Source organism: Simochromis diagramma, unplaced genomic scaffold, assembly GCF_900408965.1.
Source record: "Simochromis diagramma unplaced genomic scaffold, fSimDia1.1 OVJJ01000205.1, whole genome shotgun sequence".
NCBI lineage: Eukaryota > Metazoa > Chordata > Actinopteri > Cichliformes > Cichlidae > Simochromis > Simochromis diagramma.
Window position 1 is genome coordinate 6232561 of NW_024386782.1, and position 24003 is coordinate 6256563.

Genomic DNA, 24003 nt, shown 5'->3' on the forward strand with positions numbered 1-24003 from the left:
GAAATCAAAGAGGGGATGGGCCACAGACAGTCAAAGAGATTGGAAATGAAAACAATGATTAGGACAGGTGAGTTTTTATTACAGTTTGTCTCTTACTGGAGATTAGCACGTTCACTAATCTCTATGTGAAGCTGCAGAAAGTACAACTCACTGCTAAATGGGTTGTGGATTAATTATGATACTGCAACTCTGAAAGAGGGTGTAGCTACAGTAAGCTTGTTGGATTAAGAGATGCGTTCAACAAAAGCGAACTTCCAACACCTCCGCTGTGATGTTGCTAAAATGTTTGTAGAGGGAAAACTTTTCACATTGTGCCTGGATGTTAGTACCAAAAGTTGTCTCTGGATCATAAAGCAAATACATTCCTGACTCGAGAACTTTTTTTTTATTCCAAAAACAACACAATATCCACTCACTGGTGTAACTACAGGCTAAATCATATGCACTAGGTATGGGATTTAAATGCTTCCTCCAACAGTCCAAAGACATGCTTGTTAGGTTAATTAGTAATTCTAAATAGGCAGTCACTGTGAATGTGAGTGTGAATGATTGTCTCTCTGTGTTACACGTATGATAACCTGGCAACCTGTTTGGGTTGTAACGTATCTCAGCTAATGTCAGTTATCTGCAAGCGTGAATTGTACAAGTGATTAAGAAAATAAATGGATGGATGGATGGATGGATAAGTACCAATGATAATAACATCTTGTAATGTACTGTACAACTAAATGATTATGATTGGAGTAAGTGGTCAGGTGGTAGTTATTTAAATAAAGCAAGTACAACTTAAGTGCTCTCTTTCTTTGAACACCCTCTTTGGCTGGTGCTTAAAAGATAAGTGAATAAACAACAGCTGGAAGACACTGCTGCGACAGGAGGTAGAGCAGGTCATCTACTAAGTGAAAGGTTGGTGATTCAATCATTGGCTGGTCAAGTTTGAACCCTCGTATTATTCCTAATTTCATAAGAAGCCTCTCTGAACTTTGAACGTTGTCACTTAAAATGGATTAATGGACGTACATACAGAGCACTGGTACAACGCTACCCTTTTAACACTATGCCTCGCCAGATATCAGCTCCAACAACCTTTAATACTTTTCAGCAAACTTTATGCAGTTCCAAATTAGATCTCAATGCTAAAAAAAAAAGCCAAATGTGTGTTGTTTTACAACACTAAATTAAATTCTTTGAATTTTCCATCTATCACGAATCTTCATTGTTTGAAGATTGATTTGATATCAGAATATAAAGACCTCAGAATTCTTGTTTCACCTGGGTGGTAACACTTTATTGTGCATTTTATAAACTGTATTTTGAAAAGCCCTGTCAGCAACAGCAGCAACAGTAACAGAAGCCATTTCCAAACGGCCTATTCATAACAGAAATTGAATTCTATGTTATGGTATCAATCAGTAGAGCCGGATACTACAACTACTAAGGGACAATAAAGCAGAACTCGCTTTTCATTAGATATACAGTATACGCAGCCAATCAGACTACTACCTTCCTTCAGCTTATGTTATATATACATATACTGACACAATGTTAGATGCTTGTGTTATACATGTCCACAATTTCAAATAACAAGGGCAGCGTAGGCACAAATACACTAGAATGTTCAGTTTCACACAGGATTTCTTTTTGTTTTCAACCTGTATGATTTGGGGAGCCAAGATTGAGATTCTGTTTTCTTCTGGGTTGTGCAGCATTTATCAAAGATCAATGTAAATAATGTACACATGAGTGCTTTTTCTCTCACGCGGGGTACAAAATAAAGTTCATGGGTGCGAAATCATTTAGACATCAGCATATTTGCTTGCTACGTTTCTCTCAACTGACCTTTCTTTAAAGAAGTACCTGAGTAATATGATCATCTCAGGCAGATGAGCAGTAGCCCCACCTTCCATTCCAACCTCAAGTTTGTGAGGAGCAGTGGATCAGAAGAAACCTGACTCAAAGAAAGTATTCACGAAAAAGCCTGATGTAAATTAATTATCATAAGTCTGGTTTTACTTGGCCTATCCACACAGTTTAAAATGGGTAAATAATTTGAAGCTGACATTTTAGCACTGGCACTTCCGTGGACACATATGGAAGTAGAAGCATGCAAGCATGTATATGCATATGTGAAACTCAGTGGTGGGTAGTCATTTAAAAACAAAAACTATACTATAAACTATATATATAGTTTTAATTTATGAATTATATGCTCAGCTGTTACTCTTTTCACATGCAGCGCTGAAATTTACATCTCAATAATACTGTAGAGCTTAGCTATTGCACTTTTGTGCCTGCCATTGCAAGAGACCTATTCATGTACACATTTATAGCCCAGTGCAATGCCTACAATAGAATAGAATAGAATAGCCCTTTAGTGTCATTGTACATGTACAACGAAATTATGAGTGGAACATGAATGTAAGATTAACTAGAGAAATAGAGAAAATATACATGAATCAGGGATTGTGGTAGTCAAGCCATTAAGTTGTAATATATCAGACACCCTGTCTATTGTAGTAAAGAGAGAGCTGAGTGTGAAAGCAAAACTGTTGATTAACTGGTCAATCTAAGTTCCTCGCTCATCTATGGGCTTCAGCTCGGGGAAGTGACCAAAAAAAATGAGACTGCAGACAGAAACAGTGGGTGTCGAAAGATAGGGCGAGGAGCTAGGAGGGGTTCAGAGTAGTGTCGTTATTCCTTCACATCGAAAGGACCCGATTGGCATGGGCATCTGACTAGGATGGGTTCTAGGTGAGGTGTTTCAGGCATATCCAACTAGGAGGAGATGCTGGCACAAACCAACTTGCTGGGGAAAGCGTGTCTCTGAGGGAGGTGTGGGCAGGTCTGCTTAGACCAGGGGTAGGCAACTCCAGGCCTCGAGTGCCGGTGTCCTGCAGGTTTTAGATCACACCCTGGGTTAACACACCTGAATCGAATGATTAGTTCATTACTAGGCCTCTGGAGAACTTCAAGAAATGCTGAGGAGTCATTTAGCCCTTTAAATCAGCTGTGATGGATCATGGACACATGTAAAACCTCCAGGACAACGGCACTCGAGGCCTGGAGTTGCCTACCCCTGGCTTAGACTATTGCCCCAGCGACACGGATGAGCAGAAGAAAATGTATGGATGGGTACGAGACGAGGTTAAAACCTTCTGTGTGGCTACACTAACGTTGGCAGCCTTTAAAGAAATTTCAAGATACTAGACTTCTTTAATTTTCCGGTTCTGTCACATTAACGTAATGGATTCCTCTTTCAAATGTTACACACTCACTACACACACATATCAAAAAGCACATTTAGATGAAGTGCCAACTAAAGCTAGCAGAATGTCGACAACATCTGTATCTTAAAATTTTAATTGGCTGCCAGACGGGTGGCAAGACTGGTAATTTGTGAGGGTACATAATTCATCAAGTAGAGGCCAAGCATATGCTGGAAGGAGAGATGGTCTCTGACTGAACAGGGGGCTTTTAATGCGAAGAGATAACTCAAAACAAAACATCACATCACTGTCGCACAGTTTCAGATGAATGTCTTTATCCGAACGTTGAGAGCCACAACAAACCACCAATTCAAAATTTGGAGGAAAGAGCTGCTTTTTATTCTCCGCCGTTAACCACTGGTCACCTCCGATGGGAAATTTGTGGTTTGAAGTTAGACTCAGTTACACCATATTCAGAAACGAAGGGTCAAAAGTAAGTGTATAGGGACTCTAAAATGTGATGATTTTCCAAACTTAGTCCCATCAGTCCAGAGCAGGGTTTAGATTTGATAAATGTCAGTTTGAGTGGTTTGAGTGTAAATGAGAGGATATCTAAATTCTTCCTTTGACTCACACGATAGTTTTTCTGTTCCTTTTAGCAGATTGTCTTCACTGTGCCATGCCGCTTCATATCTCTTTCAAACTAAGCATCCCGACTTGTCAGTTATTCCAGAATGCAGCCATGCATTTTACCCGAGTGCTCTCACAGCACGAGGCCATGTGTGCAAGAGTTAGCAGTTAACACGACTTATTTTCTAACTACGTTTTGCACGTCAGTGTCAGGTGTAAGTGTAGGTTACCAAAAGTTAACAAAACTTCAAATTTTCTGTGACATGTTAACAAATGAACATCAAAATCCATTGTTTAAAATATTTATGAAATAAAACTAAAGAGTCAATGTTGATAAAAGAAGATAAAAAAAGCATAGCACAACACCCCATCATAAAAAAGGACTATTTAAACACACCACTGTGATTAGTTTTTTTACTAGTACAACCCGATTGTGGTGATTTTATATAATTTACCACAACATGATGTTTGTATAATCATAATAAAAACCCCTGGGTGTTCTCTTCTTCATACACATGCAACCGCTGTTGTCACTGCAACAACTTCTACCTGTTCTCTCAGCCTTCCTCACACCTCTAATTGCTTCAAGCTGTGTTCCTACCAGATGTGTTTCAGAGGTGCAGCAGTAACACACAAGCCAACATGGAATTGCCTTCACTGTTAGATAACGTGGAAAAAAAAAACGATTTTAATTTGTTTTCAACGCTGAGCTACAGCGACAGTCTTACTTGAGGGTACCTCAGGATGGACACAAGTTCAACTTGCTAAAACATATGGAAGTTGGAAGCAAGAAGAAGGATAGAAGGATGGCCAGTGAAACAGGGTAAGTAAAAGCTGTCCACCAGGGGCAGATAAAGTACTGAGCTACCCATTATTTCTTGATGTTTTGCTTTCAAGGAGAGAGACTTGCAATTTTTTGTAGTGCAAAAGTGGTAACTCTTCAGGCTTTCAAAAGGTCCTTCAAAACTGAAAACAAGCTATAATAATAAATTGTTCTTCTCCACATCCTGTACTTCTGTCCATTTGCCATAACTGAGCTGAACATATCAAGTAAATTAAGGATATGAGATCGTATTGTATACACTCGTGGATCTTCCCGTCAGTGCAATCACCATTGATCATTTCTAACAGGGTTTAATGCAACAGAGAGCTTTTTCACCACTACACACATCCATAAAGACATTTACAGTTTGTACTAGAAAACCTATTGATATAATGCATGACCCACCTCCTCACCCCATCATAAATACTTTACTTTTAAACCTAGAACCAGTTCTTTACCCTAAAACAAAAACAAAGTACTGTACGGCCCAAAAGATCCTCACTCGCAATATTTAAAGGTTCACACTGGTTCTTACAAAGACAGACATACAAGCGGATACACACACGTCCAGCATCATGAGTCTCCAGCTCTTTAGCAGATGTTCTCAGACTGCACTGAGAACATCTGCTAAAGCCTCAGGCTGTATGCCTTGTTTAGTTTATTTTATATACTCATCTTAACCAACTGATGAGGCAGACAACAGATAGAGGACTGACATTTTTGTCACATGCAAAGATTTTCTTTGTCATCAAAGTGGCTATAATAATTATTTTTGTTATAATAAAACATCACTACTTATTTAGAATTCTGTATTTTCTGTAGTCATAATAGGCAAATGAAGCAGTTGCAAATCAGACACTTTCCAAATACTTCATGGTGGATAAAAATTTCATGATAACTTTCTGCATTCACATTTTCATCAATTTTGACAAGATCTCCAACACCACTGTCTGAAGGGCCCAAAGCCCAAAATCATGACCGAGCCTCCACCATGCTTTATAGATGGCTGTAGACGCTCAATCTTGTACCTCTCTCCTGACGTCCTCTGTATATATTGATGATGATTTCAAGCAAAAATAACCCATCTGGTTTCATTATTCCATTTGATCTGTTGACTCTGATTTTCAGTGCAGTTTTTATGTAATTTGGCATTGCTTGGCCCTTACTCCTGGTTTCCCTTCCTTACGAATGACTTCCTGACAGCCACCGTTCAACTGAGACCATTTCTGATGAGGCTTTAGTGAACAGTAGATGGAACAACTTTCACTCTTCACTGTTCATCGACTGCAGATAGTTTGTTGGGACACACAATGCTAAGATGTACCAATAATTACTTTTGGTATTTTCTGCCATTTTTAAAGAAATAGGAGAAAAATTGTAACAGGCTGCTAGTAACAAAGTGCCTAAAGATACAAATTAAAATGGGCTGTTTGGTAAGATGTATGTTATGTGTAGACACAACACTGATTCATCCCTAGAGTTAGGTGCCTTTTATATGCATGAATAATTCAAAAGGTCAGTGTGAAGTGGCTTCAAATTTGAAAAAAACAAAAACAACAACAAAACAAAACATTTTAAACATGATAAAAAAGTCTGGCTCCTGCAGTACAAATATAAAGATATGAGGGGTGTCATGGAGAGTTTTGCACAGTACTGTAAACCATCTGAAACCCAAAATATAACTGAAGAGAAACAGTTCTTCCACATCCTGTACTTCTGTCCATTTGCCGTAATTGAGCTGAATATATCAAATAAATTAAGGATATGAGATCGTATTGTATACACGCCTTGATCTTCCCGTCAGTGCAACCACCATTGATCATTTCTAACAGGGTTTAATGCAACAAAGAATAAGACTTTTTCCAGCAGTGAGCTTTTTCACCACTACACACATTCATAAACACATTTACAGTTTCTACTAGAAAACCAATTGATATAATGCATGACCCACCTTCTCACCCCATCATAAATACTTTACTTTTAAACCTAAAACTAAGTATTAACCTTAAAATACACACTCCCAATATTTGCAGTTCACACTGGTCCTCACAAAGACATACACACGCAGACATATAAGTACATACACACTCGCTCCCAGCATCATGAGTCTCCAGCTCTTTAGCAGATGTTCTCAGCGCAGCCCTCAGGCTGTATGCCTTGTTTAGTTTAGTTTATATACTCATCTTAACCAACTGATGAGGCAGACAACAGATAGAGGACTCTCACTGTTGCCTCATAAAAACATTTTCTTTGTTATTAAAGAGGTTTTTGTTATTTTTTTAATTATCTGTTCAATTCAGTCTTATTTATATAGCGCCAAGTCATAGCAACAATCCAAACTGGGAGCTGGTTGCACAGAAGAGGGGCCTGGAAGCTGACGGCTCTGCCTCCCATCCTACTTTTAAACAATCTACGAATCACAAATAATCCTGTAGTTTGAGAGATAAGTGCTCTATTGCAGTGATACAATACTCTGAGGGCTTTAGGATAAGATGGGGACTTATTATTCAAGGTCTTGTATTTGATGAGAAGGATTTTAAATTTGATTCTGGATTTAACACGGAGCCAATGAAGAGAAGCCAATATAGAAGACATATGCTCTCTTTCTCTAGTCCCTGCCTGTAATCTTGCACTAGAATTTTAGATCAACTATAGACTTTTCAGGACGTTTTTAGGACATCCTGATATTAACAAATTACAATAGTCCAGCCTAGAAGTAAGAAATGCATGAACGAGTTTTTCTGCAGAACAGGACGCTTCTAGTTTTAGAGATACTGTGCAAATGGAAAAAAGCAGTCCTACATATTTGTTTAATATGCATATTGAAAGACTGGTCCAAAACAACTGCAAGATTCCTCACTGTGTTACTGGAGGCCTAGGTAATGCCATCTAGAGCGAGCATCTGGTTACATAGCACATTTCTAAGATTTTGAGGGCCGAATACAATAACCTCCGTTTCATCTGAATTTAGAAGGAGAAAATTAGAGGTCATGTCTGTGAGACAGCCCTACACTTTAAATAACTGATGTGTGTTATCTGGACAGATAAAGTTGGGTATCATCTGCATAGCAGTGAAATTGTATGCTATGTCTTCTAATGACACTGGCTAAGGGAGGCATATACAATATCCACAGAAGTGGTACTAACACAGAACCCTGTGGAACTCCATAACTATCCATCCATCCATCCATTCGCTTCCGCTTCTCCTTTTCAGGGTCGCGGGGGGTGCTGGAGCCTATCCCAGCTGTCATAGGGCGAGAGGCGGGGTACACCCTGGACAGGTCGCCAGTCTGTCGCAGGGCCTCCATAACTATCCTTAGTGTGTAAAGAGGACTCTCCATTTACATGAACAAAGAACATTGGAGATTGGCCTTTAATTAGCTAACACAGCTGGGGCAAGTGATGGCTTATTAAGTAACGATTTAACTACTTTCAGCTTGAAGGCCTCATCGGTACATGGCTGATTTTAAAAATTTATTTGTGAAGATATTCATAAAGTCATGAATCAAATGAAAACCAAGCTAGGAAAAAGCAACTTCCTGCTTAGAACCAGGAGATTTGGGCGTTGTTTTTCACAGACACCAATACAGTATATCAGGTTACTTGGTACTCATAAGACAAGGCTAGGTTTTTGCACTGTTTTTAGACCGAAGTTGTAAACTTAGTTAACTGATCTCGAATCTTAACATCCGGCATTTCCTCTAATAACAACTTTAAAGTCATCGTTTTCCAGGCCATAACTTCACTGTTCTGGTTTTCCCCACTGCACCCACACTTCTCACATTTTCAACTGCAGAAGCCTGCTTTTTTAAGTGTTTTTAATAAAACCACTGTGGACTACCTGCTTATCACAAAAGCTGGCAAACAGTTTTATTAACTAACGCCCAAGGTGTTTTACTGAGCTAGGAAGAGCACAAAAAGAGCTAGAGCTCATTCATCAGATTACCTGAAAATGCTCCAGAAAGTGGGTGAATAAGAAACCATTTACTAACAAATTCACCATGTCAACCTAAATATGTAATTATTGACCTCACAGTTTGCTTCTGCTGCCCCCAAGTGGTCATAAAAATGCGGGGCTGTTATATTTCTTCATATATTGACTACGACTCAAAACAAAGATGCTCAAAGGTAAATAAGCGTAAGTTTAAGTGTGAAGTTTGAGTGTGAAGGCAGGATGAAGGCTGGATGAAGGCTGGATGAAGATCACAGTCTGAGCATCTCTCTCTCTTTTCCTCTTCCACCCTCAATCGCATCTGCCTCTTGAGCCTCCAGCCTCTTGAGTTTTAACCTACAAGTCAGCCCTCTCAGTCTTATCAAAAATTAATTAGCCATGCTACACTTGATAGTATAGAGCCTCAGAGGTCTCTCGTGGCACCAACACATCTTGCTGTAGGCAAGTTCATCTCCCACAAACCAACCAGCACACACTGAGACAGACAGAAGTTATCTATGGCTTGGCACAAGCAGCCTGTAGAGTGTGAGTCTCATGTATTAGGAAAAGAAGCTAAATCTTTCATTCACACCACACAAAAAGAGGTCACTTAAAGGTGCATATCTGACGAAATTACAGATTTGGAATCCAGTCAGAGGTATTGCACCACATCTAAAGTCAACCAAAAAGGCTTTTTCAAACCTATAAATCAATTTTCAAAGAAAACCACAGAGTATCTGTGTCTTTGCTGAAAATTTGATCCCCATGATGAAATCTGAAACCAGTGAATGATATAATAAAAACGGAGAGAGAGGGGGGAAGGGGAGATGGTGGAAATAGAGCGACAGAGAACACACTGTCATTGTGAAGGATCTAGGTCACGTCCCTAAGAAGCAGGGTATGATGGCAACAATACAACATACTGCACAGGAGTTAAGTACTAACTACATGAATCAATTTATAAAATAGCCATACATCCATAGATCATAAATATGGACAAGGTGTTTGTAGGAGATCCTACACTTTGTGAGTATTCCAAATAATATAATGCCATCAAAGAGAAATGGCTGTACCACTGGAAACAGGATACATTTGTACATGTAAACTCAATCAGTGAGACTTAAGTTGTTTTTCTTTGACTTCCCTTAATGATAAAGGAAGAAAGTGGAAGTCAGGTCTTTAGATCTCTGAAATATTTTACCTTAAGTTCAGTTTTTTGGGGGTTATTGTTGTGCGCGTATTTCATGATCAGACTATGTTAAAATATTGCGGCAAGCTATTTTCTTAAACATTCTTGACTTCAAGAAACACAAAACCCCATAATCCCCTGTAACACTAACATGTTTTACATTCTTTTTGTAAGGATTAACACACAAATCGTAATAGTCTGTAAGCTTTAGAGATCCTGTCAGGAATATTTTAATTTATTTATTATTTCACTTATTCTGAGCCTGGCGAGCTGTTTCCACCTTTGTGCTAACCAACCTTTTAAAATAAAGTCATACTTTATGTTTTCCAGATGTGGTAAATTACTTTGTTGCAGCAGTTTAAAAAAAACAAAAAAACACTGGCTGTACACCTGCATATTTAAAATGCAAATACTGTATTAAGATTATGGCAGACTAATGTGCTCATAAAAATACATACTCAGATATAAGATTGTGAGAATAATAGAATTTCAAAGTCAATACCAATACCCAGAGAAGTACCTGAAACCTGATTTTAAATATCATAATAAAAATGAACAAAAAATCTGATCTTTTTAAAATAAAGATAGGAAAATACCAAAATAACATTAAGAGCAACACCAATGTTACATTGTGTGATGATCACACAGTAACTATAAAGTATATGTGACATATTTTAAGATGCTGTTCGAAAGTGCAAAAAAACAAAACAAAAGAAGAGAAGAGAACAGGGTTTTGGGGGATTTTTGTTTTAATTTTTTAAATTTTGTATTTCAATGCTGGTTGTTAAGGTAGGCTGCTGCTGTTTCTAGTTCTAGTAGCTGACAGAACCATAATCCAGCCTCAATCTGGGACCTTATGAGAAACTTTCTTCAAAACAAATAATTGTATCCTTCTGTTAAATGAAGACTAACCCCCACATTGTTGTTTTATCATTAACATTAGCCACTATCTTAATAATAACATGGTATCAAAACATTATGCTGCGTCTTAAGGATTAGTATCAAGTTTGAAATTCTATTATGGTGACAACCCGACTGCAGACATGAGACAACTAAAACGAGGAGTGGTACCGTTCAACTTCTCACTTCAGTTCAGCCTTTTTGTTTATGGTTCTTGCTTATGTAATTCTGTCCATTTCAAACCCTCTCAAGCTGATTTTTGAGCATCATTAGTGAAAAAACCGACATGTGCACACGTTAAAGGTCACTTTCAGTTTTATCAAAGGATCAAGCAGCCAGTCAAACCCAGTTTGTCTGAGAGCACGTAAGCTCAGTGACTGAGCTTCAACCTCACTGTCACAATGGGAAAGGACAAAGCATCATGGGTGAATCAGCCACTCCACGTCAACACAGCAATGGCCTTTCGGTGTTCATCAGCAAAGTTCATTCAGTTTAAGTTCACAGAGTTCATCTCACATACTGCGTCCCTCATGAGTGACATAACAAAAAGAAAACAATCTAAAGGTAGGCGAATCCAAAGTGAATCATTAGTGAGAAAATACATCGATAATCAGCGCGTCATTAACTTCTTCATCAACATAGTGACATTACTCTTGAAAAAAACACAAACTGCTAACAAATGACCAAAATAATGATAATAATACACTTTTCTTATACTTTTTGTTAATTTTCTAAAAAACAAGAGGTGAAATTGCAATGTTATTACACATCAGGCATCATCTTTTTTATTCTCAGGAAGCCTGTTATTTGACATGTAGCAGATTAAATAGTCAAAGATGTAACTACAGGAAAATCATAATCATCAATTCACAAGTATACTGCTAACCCTGAAGTAAAGTGCTGCAACTACTCAGCCGTTAATTAAATCAAGTCATTCACAAAATGAAAACACTGTGTCTGTATGTTTATGATCTTTTCATTGAAACTGTGTTTTTAATAGAAAATAAAAGGTAAAGAGAATATTTATCTGCCTGCAGCAGAACAATGTCACATGAGAACTCTACAGTTGACCCACCTTATGGTTGTGATAACTCCAGGCTCAAATGTGAATTACATTATTAATGCACAAGCTGTCATACAATCACGAAGTTCTCCTGCCTGAAGGTAGGACTGACAATAGTGTCTAGCCTGAGCTAGGTTTATAAAGACAGTTCTTCATGACTTATACAGTGTTGTGTGTCACTTTGACAGATGTTTATTGTTGCAAATATGTAGGCCTCTTTTTTTACCTGCGATTACGACACATACTACGAAATGCGAGGAGTGAAGTTTTAGAGCTTCGAGAGAGTGACCGAGATTAAGGGTCGGCAATCTACTGGGTGTTTTTCTATCCAGGTATACTTTCGCTACATTGTGTTTGGGATCTGATGGTACTTTGCTGTCTTTGTAATTCCAATAATTTCGACATGTCCCTAACACCACAGGCTGAAATACAGCCTTAAATCAAACAGAGGCTCCACCATGTTTTACTGTAGATCCTCACAGTTGTCACTCTCTCCATATATATTGATAATGATTGGACCAAATATTTCTAATTTTTAAATTTATCACTCAATCAGACATGTTGCCTTGATTTTCAATTCAGTTCTTGTGTAATTTGGCATAACTCAGCCTATTGTCCCCATTTCCCTTCCTTAACAATGGCTTCTTGACAGCCACCCTTCCACTGATGAGACTTCAGTGAGCAGTAGTTGGATCAACTGAAGGGTCAGATGCATCTCTCAGGTCCTGCATCAGGTCTTTGTTGGATTCTTTTTCTTCCATTTCTTACAGACAAGACTTTCAAAAACTGTTCACCTGCTGTACATAGTAGATAGCCTTTTAGTCTCAGCACTTCTTCTTTTGTCTTCCACTTGTCTAGTTTCCTCAGATTTTTTAAAGACACACTGCACACAAAGCTAAAATATGCCGCGCGTTTGGCTAATACATCGTTGGGTATCATCTTGTTGGTCTAAAAACCCTTTTGCATTCCTGTCAGACTGTATCATCTTTCTTGACTCAAGAATAGTGTAAAATTACAGTGTATGTGTGTAATGTATATAATGTATGTATATAATGTAAAAATGGTTCTTTTCTAAGTTTTCTGTTGTGTATAGACACAACACTTAAAAAACCTTGATAGACCTTCAGAAAGGAACAAAAAACAAAACAAAACAAGAAAGCTTGCTCCTTGGTAGCAAAATATAAAGAAATGAGGAGTGTCTCAAGACTTCTGAACTATATCAGCTGTCTCATTATCTACCCTCTAGTATCAACTATCTCTAAAACTTTACCAGTCTTTCTTTGTAGCCACTCGCACTATACAAAGCAATAACAATCCCCTCCAGACCAACATCTTTTTATTACCTATGTAATAAAAATATAAAAAGAAAAAATATTTAGTTTGTGAAACTTGTGAAGCACACCTATAACTGTAAACAACATCAGCTTTTAATCTTGTGTTATGGCTTTTTTTTAATAACCTCCCCTGTGCCTAGTCTACAGACTGAGTGAAATCCAGTGGGAGGCTGCAGTAGGCCACTCAACTCCAAAATAAACACAGAAGGCACAAAAGTATTGGCCTTATCTTTGGCATACAGTATCCAGCTCTCCATAATACAACTACACTAGTGGCTGTGTAAGGCTGTAGAAGCTGTCACGCTGTGAGCTAAATGACAACATCAGCTTGCTAATGTGCTCACAGTGGCGATCTTAATAGGTTAAATAAAAGTTCACCATCTTAATTTAGCAGGTTTTCACACAGCTGAAGCTGAGAGGAAAGCCAGAAATTTACAGCTAAATTTACAATCAATATGAAACACTAAGAGGTGCTGAATAAAAAATAAATAATTGGGATAGTGAAAATAAATGCAAATCATCTTAGGAAGATGACTGCACTGTCTTTACCTAATTTAATCGCAATCCACTTAAGAAAATAGGAGGATATTTCCACCCAGGCTGTGTTTCACCCTCGCCCGTGCACTATTGAGTTTTTCCTCAGTTGTTTGGGCCACGCATTAGGTTTTATGGTAGGTGGTAGGCATTACCTTAATCTCACCTGCCACCCAACATCAACCAGGGAGGTACCAAGAGCAAGGCCACATCTTTGGCTAAACGTTAAGCATCCATTAATTAAATTTAATCCTAAGGCTGTGCACTTCTCAAATCCTTGCCTCATATATTATTTATTTTTTTCTAATGGTGGAACAAAAATTACATTTAGCCTGGTGGCAAAGGTTAAAGTGGTTAGCACTGTCGCCTCACAGGAATAGCGATAGTAGAGTTCACCAGCAACGGGAGAACCGCAAAATAAACTTTAAAGACAAAAAATAGAGTATGGAAAACACAGACAGTGATTGCAGTGGGTACCTTTCAACGTTTTTGACACTCAGTTTTACTTCTGCACTTTGTATGTTCTAACTTTGCTTTTCTCAGCTGGTGGCTGACAGATCAACAACAACACGAGCAAGAGTGGCCCAAAGTCCGGCTGTACCACATACACTGCCTCCATCTGACAACAGAGCTCCCTGCAGGCAGACAGGCTGTCCCTGGAGGACCCGTCCAGGTGTATCCTGGCTTTTCTCCTAGGAGAGATGTAATAAAGTCCATAAATGGAGGGATGGATATCTACCCTGCTAAGTTTCACCTCAATAAATAAATAAATAAAGCTATTGACAGAACCTCTAAGTAAAGTGATGCTAAAGCATCCTTACTGCCTAATGTAGAATTAGCAATTAGAGATTATGGAATAGAGAACGATGGATCAGTATCAGCTATTTTAATATTGTGACAATGAGATTTTTACTTTTACTTGGAGCGGAAAATAAATTGCACCCCGGCTACAACAAAAACAGAACAGAACAAACAGATCCGGTAAATATATATTAAAAAAAAGAGAGAACAAGATGAAAGAAGCTGAGTGGGACGAGGTCGAACAGAGGGGAATAAAAGCCGACCAAATCAGAACAAAACTCTAGTGTTCTCTTGTCTAAAACTTCCTCCTCAGCTCTGCCCATGCGGATATTAAATTGCCTCTCAGCTGTCTCTGATCTCAAGGAGGCTGAACTGTTTAAAAGTCTGATATCACATTGCCTCTCTGCTCCTCTTCCTGCTGTCTCCCATCGAAGAACAAGCGCGCCGCTTTGTTTTAAAGGTCCACTCCCGCTCATATATTCGTAAATTTGTTTTTCCAGATGAAATTGACAAGCAACAGAGAAATCAATGAGATATCACAGTGGGAAAAAGTATTTGATGCTGCTTTTCACTGTTTCTCAGCAGGCAGGGCTGCACCCGCATTATGCAAATACAACAAAGCCCCGTCTGTAGTTACAATGCATGGACAACATTGGAAACATCATCATCTCCCTCTCTTTCTCTCCCTCTCTCTCCCTCTCCATCCTCTTTCTCTGTCTTCTTCCCCCCCTCACTGTCTGATCCAGCTGCTCATTTGGCAACAGAGCAAAGAAATAAATGAAGTGCTTCAGCGGAAGGAAAGCTTCACTGCGAGAGGGATTGTGGGCAGAAGGAGTGAGATGAGGATTTGGTGAGGGGGGGGGTTTAAAGACAGTTTACTTAAATGAGTGTCTTTTTGGCTTAAAACATCAGTGGGACTTTTGGCTTAAGGCCACCACTTTCCAATCAACCTGTGTCCTTGGGTGTTTGGATTTTGTAAACAATTTGAAAAGCGGTGTTTATTCTTTTTAAGTGCAAAAGAAAACAACATGTACAAACAACAGAGTCTGTAGTCACACTGAACAGAAGGAAAGGATAAACCTAAGAAACTAAGTGAAAGGAGATCTGTTGTTAGTTACTGCATAACACAGTCGTTCTTCAAACACTATAGGGTATCGTTACAGACAGTCGGTGGCCACTTTGTAAGAAACACCTGCTCATCAGCTTGTTCGTGTAAATCTCTAATCAGCCGATCACATGGCAGCAACTCAATGCATTAGGTATGTAGACATTGTGAAGACGACTTGCTTAAGTTCAAACTGAGTATCAGAATGGGAAACAAAGGTGATTTAAGTGATTTTGAACGCAGCATGGTTGTAAGTGCCAGATGGGCTGGTCTGAGCTGGTCTGATCTACTGGGATTGTCCCACAGAGCCATATCCAGAGTTTACAGAGAATAATCCGGAAAAGAGAAAATATCCAGATAACAGCAGTTCTCTGGGTGAAAATGCCGGGTTGACACTGAATGGACAGACTCCTTTGAGCTGACAGAAAGGCAACAGTAACATAAATAACCATATTTTATGACCAAGGTATGGAGAGCAAGTAAAAATGCCCATTGGGGTCTACTTTGGGCATTTGTGAGTAAGCTGTTGGGCCGTGTGGGCGGGGGAGATAGAGCAGGTCCTCTACCAATTGGAAGGTTGGCAGTTTTATCCCTAGCTGTTCCAGTCTGCATGCCAAAGTATCCCTGGGCAAGATACTGAACCCTGAGTTGCTCTTAATGTGTTCACTGGAGTTTCAATGGTAGACAGAAAGCACGATACTGCTTGTGTGAGTGGGTGAATGACACATGTTGTATAAAGTACTTTGAGTGTTCATGTAGAGTATAAAAGTTCTATATAAGAATCTTTCCTTTTACCCTTTTACCTACATGGAGTTCCTTTGGGCAAACCCAATATGGACTTGCCCATATAGGCTACCCCAGTGTCCAGAGCAGTTTTGTCTTTCTGGGCCCCCAAGAGAGGATTCTGTGGGCTGCTCGCTGTGGGCCACATGGCATGCGTGCTGGGGAAAAGCATCTTTGAACACACAACACATTGTACCTTGAAGCAGATTGGCTACAGCAGAAAAGACCACACCATGCCAGTCCTGCCAGTTAACAACAGGAAACTGAGACTGTAATTCCCACTGGCTCATCAAAATTGAACAACAGAAGAGTGAAAATGTTGCCAGGTTGAGTCTCAATCTCTGCTGCAACATTTGGATGGCGACAACATGAAAGCACAGGTCAATCCTTCCTTGCATCAACAAATCGGGATGATTGTGGTGGCACAGTGGTGAGGGGGGATTTTCTTGCTACACTTTGAGCTTTTGGGTAATGACTGGTTTGGAGTCCCATAACTAGTGACCATAAGTGGAAGAATATCAGGTGAACAGCTAAAAAAGATATGGAATCATAACATTTGCTCTTTTGGCTCTGTTTGACTTTTTTCTACTTTTAGTCTGCTGTTCTTTGTAAGTATTTCGTTTCTTTTTTCTAAAATGGCTCACCTGTCTCCATGTCAGTCATTACTATATCCGACACATATACAGCACACTATTTCAAACACACAAAAACCAGCAACGCAGAAAGTTATACAGGAAAGAGAAGAGACAATCTAGCATCTCTGCAAAATTACAATTAAATTAAGTTCTATTTTAAAATCAAGGCAGCAGAAGGAAGAAGCACCATTGTCTTCTTTTTTTTTTCTCGTTTTGAAATGATGCATGCTCCCCATACATGCATTCATTACGGAGATCTGAGGTAAGAGGCCAACTCTCCAGTCGTACTTGTCTGTGTAACAAGAAACTATACCCAAGCAAATGAAATTAAACACAAATCTGATAACAATTTTAAAATCAATACAATAATGGGAAGCCAAACTGAACTAAAAGCACTCTCACCATAGTTAATCTAAAGAGACCATAGTCCATCAGGACAACCAGACACCTAGTCCTCAAAAATAAGACGTTTATATGTCATACAGTCAAATGCAAAGTGCAAGTACAAAACTGAACAGTGCAGTCTTACACAATTTCAACTTTTTCTCTTATCATCTTTACAACAGCAAAACAACAGAGTGCATGCATCATACAGTATGCTTTCTGTCATGCATGGCATCTGAACTTCTTTAGGTTTTATGAAGATCACCTCTCATCCGAGAAGCTTCTTTACTTCTAAAACCAAAAAGTAAAGAGTCAAAGAGTCCAGAACTATGTCTCCATACAGGGAGTGCAGAATTATTAGGCAAGTTGTATTTTTGAGGAATCATTTTATTATTGAACAACAACCATGTTCTCAATGAACCCAAAAAACTCATTAATATCAAAGCTGAATGTTTTTGGAAGTAGTTTTTAGTTTTTTAGTTTTAGCTATTTTAGGGGGATATCTGTGTGTGCAGGTGACTATTACTGTGCATAATTATTAAGCAACTTAACAAAAAACAAATATATACCCATTTCAATTATTTATTTGTACCAGTGAAACCAATATAACATCTCCACATTCACAAATATACATTTCTGACATTCAAAAACAAAACAAAAACAAATCAGCGACCAATATAGCCACCTTTCTTTGCAAGGACACTCAAAAGCCTGCCATCCATGGATTCTGTCAGTGTTTTGATCTGTTCACCATCAACATTGCGTGCAGCAGCAACCACAGCCTCCCAGACACTGTTCAGAGAGGTGTACTGTTTTCCCTCCTTGTAAATCTCACATTTGATGATGGACCACAGGTTCTCAATGGGGTTCAGATCAGGTGAACAAGGTGGCCATGTCATTAGTTTTTCTTCTTTTATACCCTTTCTTGCCAGCCACGCTGTGGAGTACTTGGACGCGTGTGATGGAGCATTGTCCTGCATGAAAATCATGTTTTTCTTGAAGGATGCAGACTTCTTCCTGTACCACTGCTTGAAGAAGGTGTCTTCCAGAAACTGGCAGTAGGACTGGGAGTTGAGCTTGACTCCATCCTCAACCCGAAAAGGCCCCACAAGCTCATCTTTGATGATACCAGCCCAAACCAGTACTCCACCTCCACCTTGCTGGCGTCTGAGTTGGACTGGAGCTCTCTGCCCATTACCAATCCAGCCACGGGCCCATCCATCTGGCCCATCAAGACTCACTCTCATTTCATCAGTCCATAAAACCTTAGAAAAACCAGTCTCGAGATATTTCTTGGCCCAGTCTTGACGTTTCAGCTTGTGTGTCTTGTTCAGTGGTGGTCGTCTTTCAGCCTTTCTTACCTTGGCCATGTCTCTGAGTATTGCACACCTTGTGCTTTTGGGCACTCCAGTGATGTTGCAGCTCTGAAATATGGCCAAACTGGTGGCAAGTGGCATCTTGGCAGCTGCACGCTTGACTTTTTTCAGTTCATGGGCAGTTATTTTGCGCCTTGGTTTTTCCACACGCTTCTTGCGACCCTGTTGACTATTTTGAATGAAACGCTTGATTGTTCGATGATCACGCTTCAGAAGCTTTGCAATTTTGAGACTGCTGCATCCCTCTGCAAGATATCTCACTGTTTTTGACTTTTCTGAGCCTGTCAAGTCCTTCTTTTGACCCATTTTGCCAAAGGAAAGGACGTTGCCTAATAATTATGCACACCTGATATAGGGTGTTGATGTCATTAGACCACACCCCTTCTCATTACAGAGATGCACATCACCTAATATGCTTAATTGGTAGTAGGCTTTCGAGCCTATACAGCTTGGAGTAAGACAACATGCATGAAGAGGATGATGTGGACAAAATACTCATTTGCCTAATAATTCCGCACTCCCTGTAGTTGGACAGTTCCACACATACACCTTTATTATCTTTGCACAGACAAAACTCCAAGAAAACCCCTAGCAAACCAAAATGTATCACTAAAAACAACGTAAGAACATTCACTTTGCATATTAGCCAGATGAGGAACAAAAGTAAATACAGGACGACGGAATTTTAGAATACTCTGCAGAATAGAAAAGGTATTGCAAACATATGGATTTATCTGGGATATACTTTAGGGAAAACTGTACGCAGCAGGCTAGTTGCTGCGCCTACTAGTTGGGTCGGATTTGAGATTATATTCTCACTGTAAAAGAACCGCTTTATTGGGAACAGGACCAAGACCACCTCTTCCAAAGGGTCTCGATGCAGTTGTTTTGGTCCACACCCAAATCTGATTAGCATGTTCATATCTGTCCAAATAAATCACACCAAGGGTAAAAACAAACAGGAGTTTGATTTAAATGGAATCAACAGTGCATCTCAGCACAGTGAAACTGGTTGTGATAGAAGAGAAAGAGACAGTTTTAGCTGGAAATAATACTTCGGAAGATCATTTAGAAAAATACTTGAATAAATATTCAAAATCATCAAAAATATAAATATATATTTGAGAGTTATTTGGGTTTTGTTTAATCTGCACAAACGTTTCTTTGCTAATCTCTAATTGCAGTATTATTTTTTGTTCCAGAGCATTTTTGTAAGGTTGCCGAGCAACCAGCCAAGCACCTCCCTAAAAGGTCAAAGTGTTCACTGAAACAGCAGCACTGTCCACCCATGGTTAAGCGGGGCAATTTGTGCCGTATATTAAATGACAAGAAATGCAAGAAACTGTGCAAAAAAATATATGGTCAGCGATCATATCTGAGACTGAGGACACTGTGATTTAATGATATTAACACCCTCTCAGTCCACAGGGACACTTGTGCAAACAGCGCTGCCCTCACAGGCTGAATATAACAGAAGATAATACTTAATAATAAATTAAAGATGATAACTTAACCTTTACTTTACTCCCTAAAGAAAAAAAAATAGACCACAAACGACACCACACACACACTCTCTGAATTCCCCCCTTCGGCAACTCAGGAATGGCCTGATTAGTTCCCATGACAACAAATCCCAACATGAAAGGGCGATCAGAAAAATGAATCAGTAGCAGTCGCTGTTAAGGCCGCCAGAATCGGAAAGGTGAAGATAACGAGTGAACCAGAGGTTACCAACGTGAAACAAGCTGCCCGCTCTTCACTGCTTCATTCTGTAGAGTTTCTGTAAGGGACAGTAAGGATTAAGTTTATCTGTGGCAGCGTAACCTGCTTATTGTCCATTCCTGGAAACAGACGCAAATTCCTTTACGCAGGACGGGACATTAAAAAATAAAAAAAAATAGAAAAACTTGGAGTGTTTACGCAAGGCTGATCCAAACACTGTAACAGTGGTGCAACGTGCCGCAGCCAGCGAGGCTAACGAGAGGCTCTTGACTGAAAAGAAAAATGCCTTTTATATATAAAATATACATAAGAAATCAAGCAAGAGTCTGAAAGTAAATGTTACTCTGGACTCGGGAAACAGATACACAAGAAAATCCGATCACCTGTCGACACCATGTCACCTGTTTAGGTTGAACAGATTCGGACGAAATCTGTGACCTGGCAATTCAAACAATCGCAAATGTATCTTTTTAATCTTCCCGTTAATAGTTTTTACACCTGTAAAAAAAACTCTAAAGAGGTAGTAAAACCATAAAAAAGGTTTTAGAAAGTATAAACTATCAAGCAAATGCTAGGACTTAATTCCATTTTGCCTATTCAGCTGACTTATTCAGCCACTAATGATGAATAACTGGTGCTGACAAAAGTGGGGATGTCTGAGCATCACACACTTCATTTCCTGCGCTGAGGTGAATTTTGTGCATCAATTTGCAACTTTTTCTGCATCAGTTTATCAAAGAAAAGTCTATTTACATAAAAAGGAAAACACAAAAATCAAGCAGCAGGTAACAGCTCACCATACAGTGGAATGATGCTCTCAGGCAGGGATGCTTGCAAATAATTGTTATTGCTTATTTTCTTACTTAATATAGTTTCTGCTGATTCAACACACATACAAGTACGATTTAGTCCTCCCCCCTCTTTTGTGTATGCCTGGATAAAGAAACTCAAGAGTGAAAAGGGTTGATTTTTCTAGATATTAGGATATTTGTTTGTCAGCTGTTTGAGAAAGTAATCTGCTTATTATTATGTGTACATTACCTATGTTTGTGACAGATAAATTAATTCACTTTAACTTATCAACCTGGTAAAACAATGGCTCAAAATGTTCTTGTTTTTCAGACGTTTCAAGAAAAAAAACAACCTCATGTTGAACCCGGTCGCTTTGTTCTTTCTGACGCACCATTGCTGATTAAGGTAGGTGTGTGTGTGTGTGTGTGTGTGTGTGTGTGTGTGTGTGTGTGTGTGTGTGTGTGTGTGTGTGTGTGTGTGTGTGTGTGCAGTAGAGATGCCTGCTACCAAAAAAATAACCAGTTGTATGAATGCATACTTCATATTCATACTGTAGTAGTAAAAAGAAGCTGACCCTCTTGATTAATCTCTGACATTTGCTAAATAACTACTCTGCTGTTTACATCTTCATATCCTGAGGGTGGAGACATAGAAAACCCTGTCCGGTGTAATTAAACGTCCCAGTGCCACAGTCCCCTCTCTGCCATCAGATAAGCCTTGTGTGAAGTCACAGGCTCACTCCGAGGGTCAAAAGATGCTTTCACAAAACAGTGAGAAACTACTGCTCAAAGGGATAATTCTTCGCCAAAACAGCTTTGCGGAAACTGTCTGCATGACGTGACTTTCAAGCTTTCTTTTAAAATATAACACATAAAATATTTGTAAATTATTTACTCAGTAGACATTATGTTTATTATGTAACAGCACTTCGGGTGTGAAGAAATCATGGTTGACAAATCTAACTTTGTTCTGACATTTTAACGTGTTGTTTATCCAGGAATAAAATAGCAGATTAATTAATGAAAATAGCCCTGAGGTCAAGTACATGTGTTACTTGTACACTAAACTGGACATGATTTAAAAATAAGTACTTCTAAAGCCTAAATATACAGCACCAAAACAAGTACTAAAAAGTACAAATACTGCAGTTGTGGTACTTGTACTTCATTGGCTAGTATACGGTCTGTAACAGCAGCACTAAAGAGACACCGTGTCATACATGAGAGAGATGTCAGACTGGATTACAATCTAGGTCCAGTGCTTCTGTGTAAAACGCCTAGTTAAGCTATGAAGACACCCCCTCCTCCTCTTCCTCACTCACATTCCCCTAGTGTAACGCTGCCAGTGCAGGAGATGTTATTATAACAGCACCAGCAATTCTGCGAAAAATTGCACTTTCAGAGTGGATTTTTAGAGCTCCGGAGCCCATCCAACTAAACAGGAATGCTGTATGCTGAGATGGTTCATTTACTGTAGAAGATCAGTGATGGGTGGCTCAATGAAGCCTAGTATGGCGGGTGTAAAGATGCTTCTGGTTTGTGGGAATGTGCATGATAACAAAAGAGGGGTAAGGAGCATTGCATAGCGAGAATATTTCCACAATACCCACAAACTCAGTGAAATGTTGAAAAGCTGCAGGAATTATGCGGAATTAAGTGTGCAAATAGCAACAAAGGAAAAAGCGTGTGTACGATGCTTTATGAAACAATGCATCCCAGAAAGCAGATGGAGCACCTACCTTGATGTTGTCAGGCGGATACTTGTATCTGTGCATCTTCTCTGCTGGAGCACTACAAACTGTTCACATCATCCGAGGGAGAGAGAAAAAATAATAAAAACATTTTTTTTTTTAACTCTCAATAAGCATTTAGTTTGAAAAATCTGGGGGACAAAAGAAAACACAAAAAGCTAGAAGCTCAGCTCGACTCGACTCTGCTCGGGATAACTACACTGTTTTCCCACAGACTGGCTATTATGTCTGCTCTTCATCAGGGAAAAAGCTTCATGTTGTAGCATTACGCTAGTCAAACGTTAACGCAAGCGCTGACGATATTCTACCGCAAACCGGGAAGAAGAGAGATGCTCTGCTCGTGATTTCCCGTCATCCCGCTGTGTTTTGATGATGATGTTAAGAAAGCAGAGAAAGGATGCTCTCAGGATGTGGCAGCAAGCAGGTCCTTTCGCTCCTGCTGCCTACGGAAGCCTGAGCGCTCCGCGTTTTCCTTCGCTTTTTTTTTCCTGATACAAGGCGAGCTGATAATTTAGTATCCAGCTTTTGCCAGCTATTATTGTTATTATGCTGCAGTCATGAGCAAAATAATAATTGTAAGATTTTTTTGAACGATACCCAATACAACTGAAGTTCAAAAAAGTGATAAAGTCTACATTAAAATTTACAGAGAGACAGATACTTAAAGTAAAAATAATAATAGATTTTTTAAATCCCTTTAAATTGGTTTTAAACCCATTTTCTACAAGTTCGGTATGACCGTATAAATATTGGTAAATCCAAGCTTTAAATAGAACAAAATAAAGTGTTGTAAAGCTAAGACAATTACAGGCAGGCTAACTCCGCCCCACTTGCGTTTAGCCTCATAGAGACCTTTTACAAGATTATCTTTAACTCTAAACATCCAAAGTTTAATGGGTTGTTTTGTTGTTGTTTGTTTGTTTTTTCTCTCTATTTTTTCACTTTTACTTCTTTTTGACACTTGGTGTTCAAACACTTTAATTGACCACATGATCTATTTAAAATGTTGCTACATACTTGTAATCGTGCTTTATTTTGTTTATTT

At 39.0% G+C, this 24003-nt stretch overlaps 1 protein-coding gene across 2 annotated transcripts in view; it reads right to left on the reverse strand.

Annotated features, from left to right (window-relative positions):
• Positions 1–23455, reverse strand: part of b4galt2 (UDP-Gal:betaGlcNAc beta 1,4- galactosyltransferase, polypeptide 2) — a 210820-nt gene extending 187365 nt beyond the window's left edge. The window contains exon 1 of one of the 2 annotated variants that reach the window (XM_040018758.1): positions 22947–23455. The gene's annotated coding sequence lies outside the window, so the exon portion shown is untranslated. The remainder of the gene's footprint in view (positions 1–22946) is intronic. The other variant, XM_040018749.1, reaches the window with a different exon arrangement.
• Between the last annotated feature and the right edge of the window lie 548 nt (positions 23456–24003).